At 52.2% G+C, this 22,744-nt stretch overlaps 1 protein-coding gene across 3 annotated transcripts in view; it reads left to right on the top strand.

Annotated features, from left to right (window-relative positions):
• NEXN (nexilin F-actin binding protein) overlaps positions 1 to 22,744 on the top strand; it is a 64,872-nt gene that overhangs the window by 18,272 nt on the left and 23,856 nt on the right. Inside the window, exon 1 of one of the 3 annotated variants that reach the window (XM_076074826.1) lies at positions 9,682 to 9,823. The exons of 1 other annotated variant lie outside the window; for it this stretch is intronic. The gene's annotated coding sequence lies outside the window, so the exon portion shown is untranslated. Of the gene's footprint in view, positions 1 to 9,681; positions 9,824 to 22,744 lie in introns of those variants that run through there. One more of the 3 variants, XM_076074830.1, reaches the window with a different exon arrangement.

Raw genomic sequence — 22,744 nt, 5'->3', positions numbered from 1 at the left:
TTCGTATTAAATTTTATTCCTCCCATCGACTCCTTTACCACTACCCATGCCAAACACTCGACTGTCGGTTGCCCCCTCGGTTATCGCAGTTGTTGTTGTCTTAACGCGACGTACGAACTGCAAAAAAGCCAAATTTACATTAAAACGAACAAAACCAGTGCACATTTTCAGCGCGGAACTGGTACCAATGCACACGGTGATATCCTTGGCTTTGTGCGCATGCATGTTGAACCCTTTTTGCAACCGTACGCAGCTAACCGCGCTGATCGGGAGATGCGAAACAACCAAGGTGCACAATCGAATTGATCATTGTTCTGCAACATTGCATTTGAACCGTCATTAAAGCTGTGTATTTATACTCTTTAGGGGTGCGGGGAGTGGTGGTGGTTGGAACACAGAATGTTGAGGCAACCTCGGGCTACAGCCCCACCCCGCCCCCCCCCCCATGTTAATCGGGCTTTCGTCGTCGGACTGTCGGACTATGGGAGCCTTCGGCCTTGCTTGTGTAAAATAAAAAAAAGCCGCTGCTGTGCATGGCCCTGAGCTTGCGCAAGCTCCCACGGGGAAAACCAAAAAAAAACCTCACGACCCGCTATAATTGTGGTGCTGGGAGCAGCTCACGAGACCCCAGGAGACGCCCTCCGCTTGTCGCTGCTCCCCCATTGGTGGCAGCTGTCATAGCCTCCAGGCCCCCCACTATCTACCACTGTCATAGCCACTAGGTCCCCCACTCTCTACTACTCTAGTAGCCACTAGGCCCCCACTCTCTACTACTGTAGCAGCCACTAGGCCCCCCACTCTCTACTACTCTCGTAGCCACTAGGCCCCCCACTATCTACTACTGTAGTAGCCACTAGGCCCCCACTCTCTACTACTGTCATAGCCACTAGGCCCCCCACTCTCTACTACTGTAGTAGCCACTAGGCCCCCACTCTCTACTACTGCCATAGCCACTAGGCCCCCACTCTCTACCACTGTAGTAGCCACTAGGCCCCCCACTCTCTACTACTGTAGTAGCCACTAGGCCTCCACTCTCTACCACTGTAGTAGCCACTAGGCCCCCCACTCTCTACCACTGTAGTAGCCACTAGGCCCCCACTCTCTACTACTGTCATAGCCACTAGGCCCCCCACTCTCTACTACTGTCATAGCCACTAGCCCCCCACTCTCTACTACTGTAGTAGCCACTAGGCCCCCACTCTCTACCACTGTAGTAGCCACTAGGCCCCCCACTCTCTACTACTGTCATAGCCACTAGGCCCCCCACTCTCTACTACTGTCATAGCCACTAGCCCCCCACTCTCTACTACTGTAGTAGCCACTAGGCCCCCACTCTCTACCACTGTCATAGCCACTAGGCCCCCACTCTCTACTACTGTAGTAGCCACTAGGCCCCCACTCTCTACTACTGTAGTAGCCACTAGGCCCCCCACTATCTACTACTGTAGTAGCCACTAGGCCCCCACTCTCTACTACTGTAGTAGCCACTAGGCCCCCCACTATCTACTACTGTAGTAGCCACTAGGCCCCCACTCTCTACTACTGTCATAGCCACTAGGCCCCCACTCTCTACTACTGTAGTAGCCACTAGGCCCCCACTCTCTACTACTGTCATAGCCACTAGGCCCCCCACTCTCTAATACTGTAGTAGCCATTAGGCCCCCCACTCTCTACTACTGTAGTAGCCACTAGGCCCCCACTCTCTACTACTGTCATAGCCACTAGGCCCCCACTCTCTACTACTGTCATAGCCACTAGGCCCCCCACTCTCTACTACTGTAGTAGCCACTAGGCCCCCCACTCTCTACTACTGTAGTAGCCACTAGGCCCCCACTCTCTACTACTGTCATAGCCACTAGGCCCCCACTCTCTACTACTGTCGTGACCACTAGGCCCCCACTCTCTACCACTGTCATGGCCACTAGGCCCCCCACTCTCTACTACTGTCATGGCCACTAGGCCCCCCACTCTCTACTACTGTCATAGCCACTAGGCCCCCACTCTCTACGACTGTAGTAGCCACTAGGCCCCCACTCTCTACTACTGTCATAGCCACTAGGCCCCCACTCTCTACTACTGTCATAGCCACTAGGCCCCCACTCTCTACTACTGACATAGCCACTAGGCCCCCACTCTCTACTACTGTAGTAGCCACTAGGCCCCCACTCTCTACTACTGTCATGGCCACTAGGCCCCCCACTCTCTACTACTGTCATAGCCACTAGGCCCCCACTCTCTACTACTGTAGTAGCCACTAGGCCCCCACTCTCTACTACTGTAGTAGCCACTAGGCCCCCACTCTTTACTACTGTCATAGCCACTAGGCCCCCACTCTCTACTACTGTCATAGCCACTAGGCCCCCACTCTCTACTACTGTCATGGCCACTAGGCCCCCACTCTCTACTACTGTCATAGCCACTAGGCCCCCCACTCTCTACCACTGTAGGAGCCACTAGGCCCCACACTCTCTACTACTGCAGTAGCCACTAGGCCCCCACTCTTTACCACTGTAGTAGCCACTAGGCCCCCACTCTCTACTACTGTCATAGCCACTAGGCCCCCCACTCTCTACCACTCTAGTAGCCACTAGGCCCCCACTCTCTACTACTGTAGTAGCCACTAGGCCCCCACTCTTTACCACTGTAGTAGCCACTAGGCCCCCACTCTTTATTACTGTAGTAGCCACTAGGGCCCCCACTCTCTACTACTGTCATGGCCACTAGGCCCCCACTCTCTACTACTGTCATAGCCACTAGGCCCCCACTCTCTACTACTGTAGTAGCCACTAGGCCCCCCACTCTCTACTACTGTAGTAGCCACTAGGCCCCCCCACTCTCTACTACTGTAGTAGCCACTAGGCCCCCACTCTCTACTACTGTCATAGCCACTAGGCCCCCACTCTCTACTACTGTAGTAGCCACTAGGCCCCCACTCTCTACTACTGTAGTAGCCACTAGGCCCCCCACTCTCTACTACTGTCATAGCCACTAGGCCCCCCACTCTCTACTACTCTAGTAGCCACTAGGCCCCCCACTCTCTACTACTGTCATAGCCACTAGGCCCCCCACTCTACTACTGTAGTAGCCACTAGGCCCCCACTCTCTACTACTGTAGTAGCCACTAGGCCCCCCACTCTCTACCACTGTCATGGCCACTAGGCCCCCACTCTCTACTACTGTAGTAGCCACTAGGCCCCCCACTCTCTACTACTCTATTAGCCACTAGCCCCCCCCCCACTCTCTACTACTGTAGTTGCCACTAGGCCCCCACTCTCTACCACTGTCATAGCCACTAGGCCCCCACTCTCTACCACTGTCATGGCCACTAGGCCCCCACTCTCTACTACTGTAGTAGCCACTAGGCCCCCACTCTCTACTACTGTCATAGCCACTAGGCCCCCACTCTCTACTACTGTAGTAGCCACTAGGCCCCCACTCTCTACTACTGTAGTAGCCACTAGGCCCCCACTCTCTACTACTGTCATGGCCACTAGGCCCCCACTCTCTACTACTGTAGTAGCCACTAGGCCTCCACTCTCTACTACTGTAGTAGCCACTATGCCGCCCCCACTGTCGTACCCACGACTCTCTTTTTCAAGAGTGACCTTGGTCACCAACAATGACAAAAGCAAAAGAAAATAGAAATCAGACCAAAAAACAAACTAATAGAAAATCTGAGCCAAACCAATCGTGTCACGGGAGAAATTGAAAATACCGCACTAACACCAAATGGTATTAAAGAAAATTAATTTCCTTCAACCAGCGATGGCTTGGACAAATTACTTTTTGACATTTTAAATTACTTTTTAAATTAAATTACAAAAAAACCCAAGCCGCGCCCATTCTCTCCTTCCCTTGGTCACTCCTTCCCGCTCTGCGCATGTAATTTTGTGCTCTTGATACGTTTGTTATCACGGGAAGAATTAAATCAAAGGTGTTTTTTCCTATTAAACTTTTTCTTTTTTATCAGGTAAGGACCCACTGAGCTATGTGGCACTTTTTCAGAAGCATCCTGGCTATCACAAATGATAGTTCAGCGAAGTGGCTTATCACGTGGCAATGTATAGCAGCAGCCACATTCTCTGAACTTACATTGATGCTAAATGTGGAGGGGAAAAACTGGAGGACGCGAAGAAAAATCCACACGACCACGGAGTGAGAGACACACAAACTCCAAATATACAGCAGTCGTCAGGGTTTGGATAGAACCCACGTCTTACTATATACCAGTCGAGGTAGTTAACATCTCGCCACCATGGCGCCACCACCATGACAGATGTGAGTTATTTCGAAGTATTTGCCATTGTTAATTTTGTAGTGCAGGGCCGTCAAAAGGCTTTGGGCCCTGTCCGTGGGGTCAGAGTTCACAACCGTGGGACATCCGCCGCCAATGACCAGTGATAGCAGCGCGTTTGAAAAATAACACACAAATTAAAAGCATTTCTTTCCCCGTCCAAATATGGAACGAAACAAGCCGCACGGGAACGGCAATCAAAGGACTCAAGGACGCGGCAGCGGGGGATCGCTCGCAGCGCTCACGGTCAAGCACGGAATTTAGGTTTTGGACAAACTGCACATAACGCCCGTGTCAACCGTATGTGTGTGTGGTTATTTTTTGGTGCATGTGTGTGTCGGGCTGTTATTTCTCCCCCAAGTATTCGCCGTGGGGTGGGGGGTGGTGGTATAATGTGTATCGGGGTTCCACGGTGGCGTGATGGCAACTCTCTTGCCTGGTATATGGGATGCATGGGTTCAATCCCCCGACCCTGACTCGTACAGTTAGCATGTTCCCTCTCCCCGTGGTCGTGTGGATTTTTCTCCGGATCCTCCAGTTCCCCCCCCCTCCACATTTAGAAACAACGTGCGTTCAGATAATTTGGCTGCTACTATGAATTACCACGTGTAATGACGAAGGGCGACTTTGATGAGCCATCGTCATGCGTGACGAGGTCGCCTCTGTACAAGAGTTAATACGTCAGCGGGCTTTACCTGGTAATTTTAAACAGTGCAGCACAACGGTGACAAGCTTTAGCCGGTTCGTTATTTGCTGTGCCCGGCAAAACGGGGCTCATCCATCCGTGCGTCCATTCACCCCGGGGCATTTTACGCGTACCCCAAGCGGCAAACGCCGAAATTCATAACTCGGTGGCTCCGGAAAAAAAATACTCGGCACACAGCTCCCCCGCAACGAATGCCCAGATGTGCGTAAAAATCTTTGTTGCGCGGGCATTTGCAATTAAATACTTAAAAAAAAATAAAGAACTAAAATAAATGCTTGGGCCCAAGAAAAAAAGGTAGCGTTCAGCTGCGTACCAGCGCTATTAGAGCGGTGTTAGAATGCGAGTGCGTGGGCGTAAGAGTGAGCGCCTGACCGCTTGCGTTCGTTCGTTTGTTCCTTCGCCCGTGTGTCTGTAACTTAACTTTTTACTTTTGTATTTCTGCTTGCGCTTTGCCATTGCTTCCGGCCGGATTTTTTAGAAAAAGAAATGTCACCGTCGGTCTTGGCCAATCCGCTGCTGGATGAGCCCACTGGACGTCACCTGCCGATCCACTCACCGCGGCGAACTCGTTTACACCGCTGGGTGGACAGTTGCTTCGACTGTGGCATTTATTAAACTATAGTCGTTAACAGGGGTGGTCGTTAAGAGGGGATTTACTCTACACTACAATATACACTGCTATACACTACACTATACACTACTACACTACTATACACGACACTGTACATTACACATTGGGCTCTATGGAGGCCCGTCGTGAAACGATTAGTCACTAACAGGGGTGGTCCTTAAGAGGGATCTGCTATACACTACACTCTATACACTACACTCTATACACTACACTACTATACACTACACTATACACTACACTATACATTGGTCACTATGGAGGCCCGTCGTGAAGCGATTAGTCGTCAACAGGGGTTCTACTCTACACTTTACACTACACTCTACACTACACTATACTACCATACACTACACTATACACTACACACGGGGCTCTATGGAAGCACGTCGTTGAGCTTTTAGTCGTTAACAGGGGTTCTAATGTGTGGCAGCTCAGTGGGGGCCTTACCTGGTAAAATAAAAAAATAAACTAGTTTAGGGTGAAGGGATGGGGGTAGGAGGGGGTTCTGCCTGGAGTCAGCTGGGTTTCTGTGCGGAGAAATTCGTGGGGGGTGCCGCGTCCCCCCCCCCCCACCACGGCCACCCAAAGTAAACACGAGACACGTGCAACTGTGCTCGCTGCGGCCTTTTTTTTTTGGGGGGGGGGGCAGCTGAGGGCAGCCAATGGGGGGGGAGGGAGGGGCGGTGGTGGGGTGGGGGTGTTGAGTTACGAGAGCGAGCGAGCGAACGTACTCAAAACGCACGCGAGGAGCACGCGCATTGAGCGCGCGTGCGTCTCGCTTTTGCCGTGGGAAGGTGATTAAAAAAAAAATTGTGAGCAGTGAAGTTGTTCTTTTTTGATATTCGTCACTCGAAGAAAAATCATCGGCGGAGGATATGTATATAAAAAAATAATTGCTCGATAAATAAGCCGGATGACTTGGTCTGCTTCACGTACCCACCTCTCCGCATTAAAATAAAAAATTAAATATACAGAATATGAATATTTCTTACACAACCCATTGCACGCACGGTCTTCTGGGAGTGCATAATTTCAGCAGCATCGATTTCACGTGAAGCAAAAACTCTGGGACGGGCTTCGACACACATTGCCTCATCAGCACAGTCCAGCTCGCTCGCATCGAAGCGAGCCTGACCCTCGTTGGATGAAGGTCTCGGCCCTATCATCTAGAGCCATGGATCTATCCTCTGCTCGATTGAAGCCTGCGTGTGCCATCATCACGGCGGTGAGCCGTGGGTCTATCCACTGCTGGATGAGGGTCTCCCCAGACCGTGTCCGTCATGGGGATTGATTTGCCACGGCGGTCATCACGGTCGAAACCGAACCGAATTCGGAAACTTACCCGCGAATTACTTTATTGGGTACAACACCAAAATCAGCACCGGCCCTGACGGGCAAGACCTACAGCGCCTTCCTGACGGCCTCCTTCTTCGCACCGTGAGGACGGCACATGAAGACCAAAACCCGCTCGTGATTTCGTTTTAGATTCGATCGCTCCGAGCTGCCTCGCCCGGGAGATGGGGTAGAACCGACGACCTCTGGCTTGCGAGCCCAATTGTGCCGACAGCTATCACCAACCGTGGCAGCGACCCCCCTCCCCTCCCCTACCCGCGCCCCGAGTAAGCCGGTGATACTTTACGCTTCACGAACAACGGGAAAACAGTCGAGATATTTAGTTGCCCACGTTTGTTTTCCGCCCTTGAACGCCTTGGTCCGTGAGTGTCGGAGAGTTCCAGCCGGGGAGAGCGAGCGAGCGAGAGAGGAGAGACTGCATGGAAACTGGACAGGGTAGGTGTTGGGGGTGGTGGCGGTGACGGTGGTCTTGAGGAAAGCGGTGGTGTAGCGGTCGGCGCGCTGCGCTACGAACCCGGCGACCCGAGTTCAATTCCCGCTCATGGCCAACACCAGTGGCGATTATCTGAACCGGTCCTGGGCTTCCCCTCGGTCCACTCAATACTTGGTGTGGTGTATGTTAAGGAGACCAAGGTGGCCGGGCGTGGCGCTGGCCACCCACCCCCTCGAATGCCGTGCCGGCACTTGCCCCAACAGGCCGTTGAGGCTACACGGGGGGCCTTTGCCTTTGGTCGTGGCGGGTGGCAGCTGTCTGCCATGGGGTGACTCGGCGGGACATGGGGGGCGCCACAAGAACAGCTGAGACCGGGCTCGCGAACATTTCTTTGCGTCAAATTTTGCGACACAGCCGGAGTGAAGGAGGGGGTGGGGTTTGGAATGGGGGGGCGGGGGGATAAAATCGTGGGGTTTCCGTACGATGACACTTATGCAGCGTGTTTGTCCCCAACAGTCGGTTAAAGGCTGTACGTGGGGATGGAACTTTGTCCGTTTGCGCGCTCGCTGTCAGTCGGTCGACCCCTGAACACCTGGGGCCTGCCCAGTGCCACCAGCGAGCCTTCGACACTTCACGCCAGGTGCACCCAGCCTGGCACTGGCGCCGTGGCGATGTTACCGCCACTTGGTGGTGAATGGCGGTTGTTGTTGTTGTCTTGATCAGCGCTCACGAACATCAACTTCTCAAAGCAGTCTGTTGTCGGCTGTAGCTGGAGGTCTTTTGTCTGGATCGACAGCGCGCTGCGCTACGAACCCGGCCACCCGAGTTCGCTTCCCGTTCACGGCCACCAGCACCAGTGACGATTATCTGAACCGATCCTGGGTCTCCCCTAGGTCGACTCGGCCTCAAATGAGTACCTGGTGCGACGTGTAAACATCGCCACTCGGGAGACAAAGGCGGCCAGGGCGTGATGCTGGCCACCCACCCCCTCTTGTACCGTACCATCCTTCGTAGGCGCTACTCGCTTAGAGCACTTGGCCTAAAGGTTTGCAAAGGCTATACTGGGGTGGATCTTTTGTCTGTGTATATATGTGTGTGTGTGGATCGGTCTTTGTCTTTTGTAAGCGTCTTCAACCTGTGCGCGTTTCCTCATCAACGGTCCTCCTCGTTTTGGCTACAAGTCTCATTCCTAAGCGTGCGTCTCTCCGTAATTTTCGTGCAAAAAATTTCTCACACACACTCGAGAGATGTAAGGGGGTGTACATTGCCTAATATGGTCTGCGCTGGTCCTGTAATTCTATTACTGTGCAAATCACCCATATCAGCGTCACCAGTGTGCGGAGGAGGCATCTTGTCGATTTGTTTTAACGTTTGCCCATAATCAGGCCCCAGGTTCCAAGTGGGAACTGTGATCGGACATCGAAAGCCAAGCAGGTCTGAGCCTGGTTAATACGATGACGGAAGACTACCCACGGAATGAATCGCGGTTACCGTTAGCTCGGGCTGTGAGGTCACCAAGAGATTGCAACACCGCGATGGATTCTTTGAATCTCGGCATGAGCGCGATGCACGGTCTATCCACTGCTGGATAAAGGCCACCCCGGCACGCACGCGGTGCCTTCACGGCCACCGTTACGTGTCGTCATCTATTCACAGCTTCCTTCCGCGTGGGAGCTGCCGGCATGGGGGGAGGGGGGCGAAACGTCGGACATCGTTCCGAACAGCACGCGCGCACGACCCGAATACGGCATTGGGGGGGGGGAGGTACACAGCAGCACAGCCGCAGAAAGAAAAAATCCCTCCGTGGTGGCGTTTGCCCGCACACACGTTCGTCATCTCTCACCGTGGGGCATCATGGGTATAGAGCAAATAAAATACGGGGGGACTGAGTGCTCTTGCCAATAATATCCAGTAACTCGGCAACATTTGTTTAACAAATCGGACTCGACCGGATGAGATGCAGGAGGTGGAAATCGGTGCAGAGTTTTCTCGCTTCAAACATAATTCCCCGCTCGATGATGTTGGTCCGGAGAGCCGACGGGTGCTGGTGAACTAACGCACATTTTAATTTTTATAAAATCGACTACTGCTTCTACAGTAGCGGTAGTTGAGTTGAGACGGAGGGGGGGGGGGGGTAGGCGGCGGTCGAATGGGTCGCGTGGGTGGCTGTTGGAGTTGGGTGGAGAGGGAGGAGGGAGGGAGGGAGAGGAGACGGGGGGGGGGCGGTGAGGATCGTCAGGAATGCGAGCGGCGGGCAGCGCGCTGGACTTTTAAGGAAAGTGGTTCTCACAGCTGCAGTTCGCCACTGCACGGACGCGCGCACACACAACGCGCGCGCGCACACGCACGCGCTTCCTCTGCAACTGGACGGACCGATCGCAGCTCCCTTTCTCCTCGCCATTCATCTCGGTGAGAAGCAGTCTCGTTAAGCTCCGCGCGAAGCGCGCAAAACGTCCCGTTGATTTTTTTGCTGCTGCTGCTGTTGCTGTTGTTCTTATCAACGTTCAACTGAGGATCGGCTTTCGAACGGGGACGGGGGCGGGGAGAGGGGGGCCGTTTGGCTACGTACGTACGTTGAACTTCTTTCGCACCGTACGTAAGACAGCCGATGCCAATCGGAGGTGTTTCAATGCCCACCCCAGTGGGGGCCGAAAGCGCGAATTAATGTTTGAAACGTTGTTTCGCGACCCCGCTAAATTGTTGCTTTGTTGCATACGTGAGGTTGTTTTTTTTTTGCATTGCTCTCGCTCAGTAAACGCCAACGAATGTTATTAATAGATCGCTGGCCCTCGTCGTGCTGTGGCCGAGGGTGGAGAATGCGAGAATCGTGGCCGAGCGAGAAAAAGTTTGGCCTTTTTTTTCTCCACCGAAAATAAATAAGTGTGTCTGGATTATGCGACGAAACCAAGGGAGTAAGACCAGGCCCCAAATAGTTTTCCGGCGCGGCGCTAAGCGAGCTTGGAGGAGTGGGGACTATCGGCATAAGCCACTACCACTAAATATACAAGATATGCCTGTCTACGATAACAAAAATGGTAATCCTGTATTATTATTATACCCAATATTCCTATAATCCTACGAACATGTTTGGGGCAAAGTAAGGCGAAGATGGATATGGCTAGGTGCCAATTTTTTTTATTTTTCTCCCGGAACAGAATTCCAGACTATTCCAGGTGGAATTAAATGCCGGGTCGAGTGAGGCAGCCCCCACCGCCCCCCCCCCCCCCCCCCAATCTTGTGCCCTGTATCAATAAAGTTTAAGCAGAGTCTTTATTTGGACTGGAGGAAATCCAATGGGCTATGAAGCTCTTTTTTTTCCACAGACGTCTAAGTAAGGGGGGCCTACGGGGTCAGAAAGTTCGCTCGCAGCGCTTAAACCAAACGTGGCCTCGCACCCATTACCTGGTTCTAAGACACCCCACCCCCTCCATCCTTTGCGCTTAACATACAGAACACCAAGTGCGTCTTATAATCGAGAGAATGCGGCGTACATTGGAAAAGCCTGCTCGTTGGCAGTGATCGCAGGCCGTGTAAGCAGCGCCGTGTCGAGCGCCCGCGTAGTAAAATAGTCTGCGCATGCTGGCAGCGTGGGGGTGACGGTGGTCTAGCGGGAGCGGTTGGATCGCGACTGCGCTACAAAAACCCGGCGACCCGAGTTTGATTCCCGCTCGCGGACCAACACCGGTGACGATTGCCCGAACCCGTCCTGGGCCTCTTCGCCTCGGCCTCAAATGAGTGACCTGGTGTAGCGGTGTGTAAACATCGCCACTGCACGCCCAGACATACAAAGGCGGCCCCGGGCGTGGTGCTGGCCACCCAGCCGCTCGTGTGCCGTGCCGGTCTTCATAGGTGCCACTCGCCAACGGCCCTCGCCCCAACAGTTTGTTACGGGCTATGCGGGGGAGCTTTGCGTAATGTTTCGCGTTCCGCCAAGTAGCGCTTCATAGTTGCTCACGAAGCCTTGCTGGCTCGGACCTTTGCTCGACTGTTGAAAGGACTGGCCATGATGAAACGGAGTGAACGTCAAAATTAACCCCCCCCCCCCGGGTAGAAGGCGCAGTCCCTGCAACTGCTCGCTCACGCCACTGCTGGCAGAAGGGCCTCCGCTTGAGGACGCTCTAGAGAGCTGTTACTCCACAGGGTGTTTTTGGCCTACTCTTCCACGCCGGTCGGTACGCCTCGAAAGAGTTGTCAAGCACCATCCACACTCTACCTTACCACACGTGGAGTTAACACTTAATGTCTAACAGCACCTTGTTCTGGTTCTGTGAGCCTAAGCTGTTGACAATGAACCTCGCTCATTTTTGGCCTACTCTTCAACAGTGGCCGTACACTGCACTGGACCCCACTATTTCAACCGCTATCAACCCACGTGCAAGTGTATAATCGTGGTGAAGCGCCTTGCATTGAGGCGCTTTATAGATCTAGGCACGACCGCAATTGACCCCACCAAACGCGACCTGCCCATCGACTCGCCGTCCGTAGGGGTGAAACCTCTTGACCCTGCTGGGTGGACAGAGGGCGGGGGCATTGCGGCCGGGGGCGGGGTGGGGGGGGCATTTAATAAACTTGCCACCGTTGTTTCCAGCTGCCGCGCCGGGTGATCGGAACGATCCGGCGACCTCCGCCGACCATTACTTTCACGGCCGGCGCCGTCGTCGGCGCTATTTTTAGCGACGCGCCCGTTGTTGTGCGGGATCGCCGTCCACCTGCTCGCTCGTCCGCACGAGTTCTCGTCGTTTCGACGGGTTCCATGCGGCTTGAGTGGTGAACTCGCAGGGTTTTAGTGCGCAGCAGTTAACTCGCAGGGTTTAGTGTGTAGCAGTTAACTCGCAGGGTTTAGTGTGCAGTAGTTAACTCGCAGGGGTTAGTGTGCAGCAGTTAACTCGCAGGGTTTAGTGTGCAGTAGTTAACTCGCAGGGTTTCGTGTGCAGTAGTTAACTCGCAGGGGTTAGTGTGCAGCAGTTAACTCGCAGGGTTTAGTGTGCAGCAGTTAACTCGCAGGGGTTAGGGTGTAGCAGTTAACTCGCAGGGTTTAGTGTGCAGCAGTTAACTCGCAGGGGTTAGTGTGTAGCAGTTAACTCGCAGGGTTTAGTGTGCAGCGGTTAACTCGCAGGGGTTAGTGTGCAGCGGTTAACTCGCAGGGATTAGTGTTTAGCAGTTAACTCGCCGGGTTTAGTGTGCAGCGGTTAAATCGCAGGGGTGAGGGTGTAGCAGTTAACTCGCAGGGTTTAGTGTGCAGCGGTTAACTCGCAGGGGTTAGTGTGCAGCAGTTAACTCGCAGGGTTTAGTGTGCAGCAGTTAACTCGCGGGGTTTAGTGTGCAGCGGTTAAATCGCAGGGGTGAGGGTGTAGCAGTTAACTCGCAGGGTTTAGTGCGCAGCGGTTAAATCGCAGGGGTGAGGGTGCATCGGTTAGTTCGGAGCGGTTAGCGTGCAATGGCGAGCGCGACACGCTACGAAGTCCGGCCACCCGGATTTGATTCCTGGCCGTGGCTAATACCGGTGGCGAGTGACATCTGTGAACTGATGCTGGCAAGGGAGTGGCGATGATGATGACAGGTGGTAGCTTCTTTCACCCAGCAGTGGGTCGACAATGGACCCTAAATTATTATGATTATTTTGTAAGAAGTTTTGGGGCAAAATAAAAAAACCCAGATAATTGACCGCACCAAAAAAAAAGTCGTGAATGACATTTGGTGAAGTGTTTGAACAAACGAGAGTTGATATTGTGAACGTGCCAACTTTAACCCTGCGTGTTAAATATTCAGGACGTGTCAGTATTTTGAGGGTGGTGGCGTTTACGATGCTTGCCGCTTGGTGTCAGGGTTTACGCGACATCGTGTTGATCACGGGGGGGGACCCTCCTTGGAGAGGCTGGACATTGCTTGAGCCTCTGCTAAGCAAATACATGATCATCCATAGCCTCTCTTGGTCAGTCCCACTGCCGACTGACAATGCACAAGCCTTGTGTCGATCCACTGCTGGATGACAAGCCTCCCTACGGCGTGTCTGTCACGGTGGGGGGGGGGGGGGGGGGGGGGTTGTTGGACCATACTTTACCACGCTGGTCATGCAGTGCGGATCGGTGGGGAGGTTTCCGTGACCGGTTTGGATATCACTCGCCAGCTGATGTTAGCTGTGGCTGGGAATCGAACTCGGGTCGCCAGGTTTATGGTGGAGAGTGATAACTGCTGTGCGACCGCAGATTTCCCAACAAGGTCAATTGTCGTGCAGTAAGCATTTACTTTGTAGTTAATGATTGCGTGAAAGTCTTTAGACGTTGCGGCCACAAGTTGTGAACAAAAAAACTCCTGTTGTGAACGCGTGTACTAATTACATACACTTACAGGGTGATCCATTCATAAACATCGTGTGTGCGCGCGTGTGTGTGTGTACGTGATGGCGTAGGGTAGCGGGTAGCGCTACGCCGCGCTATGAACCAGGCGACCCGTGCTCGATTCCCGTTCGTGGCCAACGCCGGTGACGATTATCTGAACCAGTCCAGGGCCTACCCTAGGTCGACTTGGCCTCAAATGAGCACCTGGTGCGATGTGTAAACATCGTTCACTGGGGAGACAAAGGCGGCTCGGGCGTGGTGGTTGGCCCACCCTCCCTCCCCCCCCCCTCGTGTGCCGTGCCGGCCTTCATAGATGCTCGATAACAGCACTTGTCCCGACAGTCTGCTAAGGCTATACGGGGCATCTTTGTTTGTGTGTGATGTCTCAGTAAACATGGAACGTTGGCTCAACGTTGGCCGAATGGTTCCAATCACAGGACAGCGTTGGGGGCGGGGTGTTAGAAAACAGAGGGCGACTCGTTTGTCATTTGCGGGAGTAACTCGGGTGCTCTGATTTCCACCCTCCCACGTGTATAATAATAACAAAGATAAACTGATCATCTCTTGATATAAAAAAACAATGTAGAAGCAGAACCCTCCTTAAAAAAAGTTAACCACTGCACGCGCAGACATACAAACGTGCGACGATTATGAACCACGACTGGGATGAGACCTGTAACAGGATGTATAATGCATCCGCAATAGAATGAATGATAAAGTATCTCCATGCGGAAGGATGACAAGCGGTGTCAAGGGGCGGCCTGATATCGGGATTTTTTTTATCATCTCTTTAGATCCAGAAATTAAGGTGCGATCCATATATCATCGAGCCAAAATATCATAGCCATGCTCGAACACACACACAGGTATTCAAAATATTGTTCGAGCATGGATCAAGCATGGCTATGCTATTTTGAATACATCTGCCTATGTGTTGGAGCAAAGATTAAGCTTTGTATTGTTAAAAATCGGTCGATTCCCGTTTAATCAAGCATTTCATCGTAACAAATCCGTCAATTCCCGTTCCAGTATTCCTTACACGGGCAAAGCCGTGCCCAATTACTTCATATATGGGCCTAAAGCATTGACATAATCTATCATTCATTCTGTGGCAGATTAAAATTATCCTGTTACAGCTCACTCCGATGAGAAAGGAGAAGCAACAATTCCGAACAATGATGTCATCACAATCCCCCCCCCCCACCCCGCTGGCTGCCACCGCACGAACATTGGCCACCACACGAGGCCCGGACCGACCCAATCGCACGCCGCGTTCGTGTAACCTTGGTGATCGTTCAGCGAGGATCCAGACTCGTCGTCGGGTTTCCCAGGCGGTCAGCTGTTGGCATCACGCCCGCGCTGCGACAAAGTGCCGGCTGGGATCGTAAACGTCGCGGATGCCTTCATCCAGCAGTGGATTGATCATGGCTCATGATGACGATGATGCTGGTGGCGATGAGTGCCAAGTGCAGCCCCTTCTTGGGATTGAGGAGGTTTTTAAGCAGATTTTAGGAGCGATTCCATTTGTGTGTGTGTGTGCGCTAACGATCCTGTGTTGTCATCATCAGTAGTCATGGTCAGTCCACTACTGGATGAAGGCCTCCACGAGCCAAATACATCGGTATCGGTGTGGCATGTGTAAACGCCGGCGAATTGTCTAGGGACAAGCTTCCATGTATGTTTCATCATCAGCAACTAGGGTCAATCCACTGCTGGACGAGAGCCTCCCCAAGATGCCACCGTTCATATGGCTTGACGATGTGTGAGCACTTTGTCCGAGGGTGGATGATGCCATGCGTGTAATGAAGGAGCCTCTTGTCGGTTGACTGTATGCAAGAGAGTATTGGGTAAATCTGATCTATCTTTATAGGGCACCGTCACTCGCTTGACACGGCTTGCAGAACGGTGACAGAATGGAATGATTTCGATGGCAGGGGGCAGTGCAAGCACCGAGGAATGAGTAATCGCGATAGAGGAGGGGGAGGGTCGCTTAGGGATCACGAAACGGTAGGGGGAGACACGGAAAGCAGCGGAGGGAATGGAGAAACAGGTGAGCTTTACATTTTCTCGTGGTATTGTTGGTGGATTTGAGTTGGTCTGGCTCGCAATGGAATCGTTTGGCGAATGTCTGCTTTTAAGGAGTTGCCACCGCTACCCAGTGGTGGCACACACCCGGCTGCGTGGCGCGGAGGACGGGCGCCGAGTCGACACCGCTAGGGTCACCGGTTCAAATCCGGGTTTCAACCACCCACAAATAATCTGGAACCGTACAACGACGCAAAATGCCCCCCGATCCACAAATACGAAGGAGACGTCGCAGCGCCGATACACTCCGCTTGCTCCCGACGCGGTCGTCTGTGCTTGACCACCTGAATGTGAAATTGTAGTCTACATCAGCAGCCGTACGAAAGAAAAATGTTTACTTATTCACCAAGGAAAGCCACATTAAGTCGCGTGAATATGTTTTTTTCAGGAGGGTCCTGCATCTACATTAGATTTTCATGTTAAGATGTTTTCAGCAGATTCATTATGAGTTTATTATTATGCAAGCGGGAGGAAACCGGAGCACCCAAAGAAAACCCACGCCTTGCGTAAAGGGGGAAACGCTCTATCCCCGAACTGACAGAAACAGATGGCGATTCGTCCACTTGCTGGACCGCCTTCTCGTGGTGAGCCAGGGTACGGCACCTCCTCGACGCCGACGGAGGGAAGGGAGTTTCACACAGCATCTCTGTGTGATCCACCAACCCACGCTGCTACTGCTGCTGCTTCCACACTGCTGGAATATAGGCAGCCACGTGCAGGAGTGTAGCCACCACCGCCACCGCCCGGCTCGCAAGTTGATGGTCTCAGCCCAGTCGTCGATCATGGCAAGATAATTCAGCAGTCTGAGAATGTAAAAAATATATATATACACATGTGTAAGTATATTGAACCTCTTTTGCAACTTAAGTAGCCGACCGTGCTAATTGGAGGTACGAGAATATATATCTGATGAGAATGTGATCAATATATCTCTGCTCTAGGGCACATGGGTCAGAGTGCAGATGCCCCCTGACTGTGCCGGGTGAGGGGTTGCTCCACGTGACCTCAGAAGTAGTTCTGTGATGTCTCCGTTCCGTTAGGTCATTGTCCCGACGCAGGCTCGTGCACTGCTCGCTGCACACATCACGTGACGTCGCCGCGACAGTGCGTTGGGAATAACGGGGGTGGGGCACAATTGTCCTGACATTTAAAATCAGAATACTGTCTTTATTAATGCTGGGCGAATCCGATAAGCCACAAATCTCTTTTTCACAGATGTCCAGTCGGGGAACGTGGTCAGAACGTCACGACAACAAACAATAACACAACCACGTTATAGGAGTGCGAAGTGTAAGAAAGTTAAACAAATCGGAAATAAAATGTGGCCGTATGACATAGCCAACGATGCCACTATATTCTTCCCTTTCCCCACCACAAGTATTTGATTCTTTTCCAGCACAGTATTTTTCGTGCTCCATTCAGAGTATATATATAAAAAAGGACCCAATAGAATGAAATGGACGGTTGTGAAATAAATAATTATAACATATAAATAATAAATAACGTAAATGTCGCGTTCACAATGGTCGAACACAGTACTTCGGCCACTGTGTGGGCGGACGTGTGTGTACGCGCGTTGGCACGCGTGTGTGTACACGGGCATGGTGCTGGCCACCCACCCCCTCGCGTGTCGTTCCGGCCTTCATAGGTGCTACTCGCTAACAGCACTTGCCCCAACAGTCTGTGCAGGCAACACGGGGGATCTTTGTCTTTTGCTCGTGCATGCACGCGGTATGTGCGTGCCCAGTGAATGCTTCAATTGTAAAGACTCGCACGGACTGATCTCAGCCGTCCGTCTGCTGACCTCTGACTTTATGATATATGTAGCCCGCAACTACGTTGTTGTTCGTCTGTGGGTCTCCACGTGAAGTCTGTGGGTCTCTGTGTAAGTCTGCGTATGGGTCTATATGCAAATCTGTGGGTCCTCTATACGAGCCTGTGGTTCTCTGCGGCAGTCTTGGGCTCCGTGAATACACGGGTCTCTCTACGTCTATGGGTCTGTAATGTGAGTCTGTGGGTCTCTCTGTCTTGGTGCCATCGCAGGGTTGATATGGGGACCCTGGTGCATCCAGGACAGGTTTGGGTATCGCTCGCTCACCACTTTGGTTCGGTGTGCTCACCGCCGTGCCCCCGCCGTGATGCACGAGGCACGAAACTCCCCCGGAATCCACAGTGGGTTCCTTTGTTCAGAGCCGGTGCCAAATGGGTTAGCGGCGCGTTCAACCGAGAAATGCGTCTTGTTCTTAAAGCTGAAGAATTTTATTTTTTTAACTGGACTTTTTATTTTACCAGGTAAGGCCCCGCTGAGCTATGTAGCTCTTTTTCGGGAGTCACCTGGGCATTGAAGTGGCTTATCACGTGGAAATTTCAAGCAGCCAAATACTCAAAAGACACGTCGATTCTAAATGTGGAGGGAAAAACCGGGAGGGCCCCGGAGAAAAATCCACGCGACCACGGGCAGAGACATGCAAACTGCAAATATACAGCACGCGTCAGGGTCAGGATCGAACCGATGACCTCCTGCAAACCAGGCGAGGTAGTTAACATCTTCGCCACTGGAGGAGAAAGCAGAGGTGTAGGAGGGAGGCGGAGGAGGCAAAATTCCACATTTTCTCCCCGGGGCGGAAGCCGCCGTTGCCGCCGTTGCCGCTCGAACCGTGCGAGTTGAGGAATGTGCCACGGCCTCGGCGTCTGGGAAGCGCGGCTCGGCGAGAGGCCCCAGCGGTGGCCGCCGGGCGGCGCCGGCGGTGGCGTGGGGGGGGGGGGACGAGACGATGCGGGGGACGAGACGATGCGGGGCCCGCCCGTGGTGCCGTTCTGCAAAAACGCCAACAAAGCAAAAAAAGCACGGTTCGTGAATTTGTCCGTTTCGCCCCGTTCGATGCCGTGGGTGGAGCTTTCTCGATGGGTTGTCGAGCACCGACCTTCGTGACGTGGGGCAGACGAACTATTTTTATTTTGCCCAGGTATAAGGCCCACCTGAGCTGTATAGCTCTTTTTCGGAAGCAACCTGGCTATGCCAAATGATCGCACTTACTCTTTAGTTCTTTCGGTAAAGTCACGTAAGTAAAAATAAAAAAAACATAAAGTTAATCGAATCACGACGCTTCGGAGGCAACACAAGCTTCCGTCATCAGGTGTAACTAGCACAGCAAAATTTTTGATTGATCACGCTTAAGGTGGCTTTCAGACCGCAACCCTGTTTTCCGAACATAGATGGACTCGTCCATCTGAACAGACTGTCAAATCGCTCTCCGTGGTGCTAAAGTATAAAAAAAACGCCACTTTTTTCAAATTTTCTTGCTGTGGTTTTCACACCTGATGATGATTGCTTGTGTTGCAGTCGAAAAGTCGTGAGAATTTTATTGTTTTATATATTTTTTATTATTTTATTGTTTTCCTTCTACGTGGTGACTTTACCGAAAGATCCAAGAATATTTATAGCACAGAAAAATTACTGTAAAAATGATCGCCCCGTGTAGTGGCTTCTCACGCGCATGGAAAGACGCCCAGAATCGTGAGTGTCGTCGCCGGAGAATGTGAGGAACAAACTCTAAATAAGTATATCGCAAAATCCCCACCCCACTGCATATATTTTACATCCGTCTCTCTGCATAACCTTGACAGCTTCCCATCAACCACACAGCCTCCTTATGAGCGGCATGCTTCCAGCGGTATTGGTTCAATACAAGCGAAACGCTGGGCCCGGTTTCGACATTCAGTGTCTCATCAGCAGGGTCGAGCCTGCTTGAACCATCTGAACTTCCAGACGTCATAGGCAAGGGGCCCCCTCTCTTTAAGATGTGGGTCCCCGGGTCGGCATCGTTCAGCAACGTGGTCGTCGACGTGAACAATTCCGCCAACAGATGGGAATGCTGAACGTCGCAGGATAGTGAGACACGGTGGCCGCTTGGGGAGGCCTTCATCCAGCAGTGGATCGACCGGAGCTGATGATGACGACGACGACGATGGGTGACGTGTTATTCTAGGTCGAAGTGTTAAAAACAAGAATTGATCATCGCGATGCTGAATCGTGACATTTGATTGGCCGGCTGGAAGAGAGGGGGGAGGGGTGAATAGTTCCTGATGCCAAGGCAGGTAGGTGATCGTTACAGGCGGGAGGGCTAATGGACGTGAAATGGGACGGGTGTTTTGGTGAAGGCATGTAACACCACAGGGGTGGTGTGTCCCAGTGTAGGCGTGTCAGACAGATGTGTAAGGGGCCGGCCATAAATGACGTCATGCGACGTCACGTCAAAATGCGCAACTTTAAATAAATATAGACAACACGTTCTACTTAATTAAATAGACTTTTTAATAAATGTTTTCTCCTACAACATCAGAGTGCAGCGCCACATTAAATACGCACTACAATGACAATAGTTTAAAGCGATTTGAAGCATTTTTTTTGGGGGGGGGGTGGGGGCAGAGCTTTGTGACGTCATATTTGAGGGGGGGTGGCTGACTTTTTGTGACGCCGTGTGACGAGGGGGGGGGGGGGTCAAAAATCGTCCAGAATCGCGTGACGTCATTTATGGACGGCCCCTAAATGAAAGTGCAAGACGTGTTAATATGGGCGTGTAACACAGGTGTGCCAGTGTAGGTGCGTAACACAGGTGCGTAACACAGGTGTGTAACACAGGTGTGTAACACAGGTGTGTAACACAGGTGCGTAACACAGGTGTGTAACACAGGTGTGCCAGTGTAGGTGCGTAACACAGGTGTGTAACACAGGTGCGTAACACAGGTGTGTAACACAGGTGCGTAACACAGGTGCGTAACACAGGTGTGTAACACAGGTGCGTAACACAGGTGTGTAACACAGGTGTGTAACACAGGTGCGTAACACAGGTGTGTAACACAGGTGTGTAACACAGGTGCATAACACAGGTGCGTAACACAGGTGCGTAACACAGGTGCGTAACACAGGTGTGTAACTGAAGGTGTAAGACTTGTTTTTTAGTAAAGACAAGGCAGGTGTGTTAGTGAAGCTGTGTCAAGGTGTTTGATCAAGGTGGGAACACTCTGTTAGCGAGCACCTGTGCAGGTATCAGTGGGGTTGGTGTCTTGTGTTCGAGTGTGTGCACGTGTGTGTGTGTGTGTCATTATCTGAACCAGTCCTGGGCCCTCCCCTCTGTTGATTTAATCTCAAATGAGTATCCAGTGAAATGTGTAAACCTAGTTACTAGGGAGACAAAGGTGGCCGGGCGTCATGCTGGCCACCCACCACCTCGTGTGCCGTGCCGGTCTTCACCGGTGCTACTCGCTATAACAGCACTTGCCCCAATAATCTGTTCAGGATATACGGAGAATCTTTGTCTTTGTGTGTGAGGGTTCAAAAAGTTCACTGGAGATGTGACCGGCTGGCTCGGAGCTAAGGGGCACCGCTGAGAGCCTGGGTTCAAATCCAGGTTTCAGCCACGACCCGTTATGTTAATGCTCTCAACCCCGTCACCAATGGCTCACAACAGAGACGCATAGACTCGCATAGAGAAGCACAAACTCGCATAAAGACCCCATAGGCTTAGACAGAGACCTCGTGCGATTAAACCGGTGGTTCTCAATTGCAGTGAGTTGATGGGCCATGGCCCCGTCGCGAGCGGCGACGGGCACAACAAATCCATCGCGTTAAAATTGATTCTGCAGCTTTACATTTGGATGAACCATCGCCACCGTGAGACTGGCAAATCTCAGTTTGATCTTCATGCGGCGAAAATGGCGGGGCTGGTGGGAAAGTGCCGCCCAAACCAACCCCATCACCCCCTGCTGTGTTGACCCTGGGTCACTTAATGGGACCTCTGAGGCAGCTCCGTGATGTCCACTTCTACGTGCCGTTCTCTAACACGGACAGGGTTAACATCGCACTACTCCGCGGGTAGAGCTCCCAAAGTAATCGCATGACAGCGCGAGAATAACAAATATATATAATGGGGAAAAGCAGGGAGAGTTGTGTTTGTAACATTGGGCGACAACCAGATACTGTGGCCAGATTGTGCACGTGGAATGCACGCGTGTAAATATACAAAAGAGAGACAAAGTTCCCCCGTGTAGCCTTAACAGGCTTGTTGGGCCAAGTGCCGTTTGCGAGCACATACGACGGCACACGCGGTTGTGGGTGGCCAGCATCAGGCCCGACTGCCTTTGTCTTCCCAGTGGTGATGTTTTTACACACTGCACCAGGTACTCATTGAAGGCCGAGTCGACCTCAGGGAGGCCAAGGACCGGTTCGGATAATCGTCACTGGTGTTGGCCGTGAGCGGGAATCGAACTCGGGTGGCCGGGTTCATAGCACAGCGTACGAACCGCTACCACTACCACTCTCCCACTTGTACGTGTAAATAACAAAGTCCAAGATCCCCTGTATAGCCTGAACAGACTGTTGGGGCAAGTGCTGTTAGCGAGCACCTATGAAGGCCGGCACGGCACACGAGGGGGTGGGTGGCCAGCACCACGCCCGGCCGCCTTTGTTTCCCCAGTGGCGATGTTTACACACCGCACCAGGTACTCATTTGAGACTGAGTCGACCTAATGTGTAAATACACACCCACACGCACACACGCACCGCACGCATGTGCGGCGCTTAATCGTTTTATATCGGGGCAGTGAGTCAGTAGTGTGCGTGCGCGCGCGTAAATAGACTGTAAGAAAGATCCCAAGTTTGATTGGAGCTAAAAAAACTCTTTCCCAAATCTTGCAACTCTTTTCTGGAAGGTTCTGCTTGGGGGGGGATATTTTGGCAGAAGTCGTTTTATTCATTTATTGTCGCTGTGAGCACATAATTATCGTTCAATATAAAAGTTCTAGACTCGCGTATCAATATGTTTTGTCTGTTTTAAGATGTTATATTATTTTGACGTTATTCTTTTGAGTGGGGGGGGGGGCCGGTGGGGGGGGTGGGAATGAGTTT

Source organism: Petromyzon marinus, chromosome 50 (genome assembly GCF_048934315.1).
Source record: "Petromyzon marinus isolate PM22_M1 ecotype Great Lakes invasive population chromosome 50, UKy_Petmar_22M1.pri1.0, whole genome shotgun sequence".
Taxonomy (NCBI): domain Eukaryota; kingdom Metazoa; phylum Chordata; class Hyperoartia; order Petromyzontiformes; family Petromyzontidae; genus Petromyzon; species Petromyzon marinus.
This window is presented reverse-complemented; position numbering and strand designations above follow the sequence as displayed.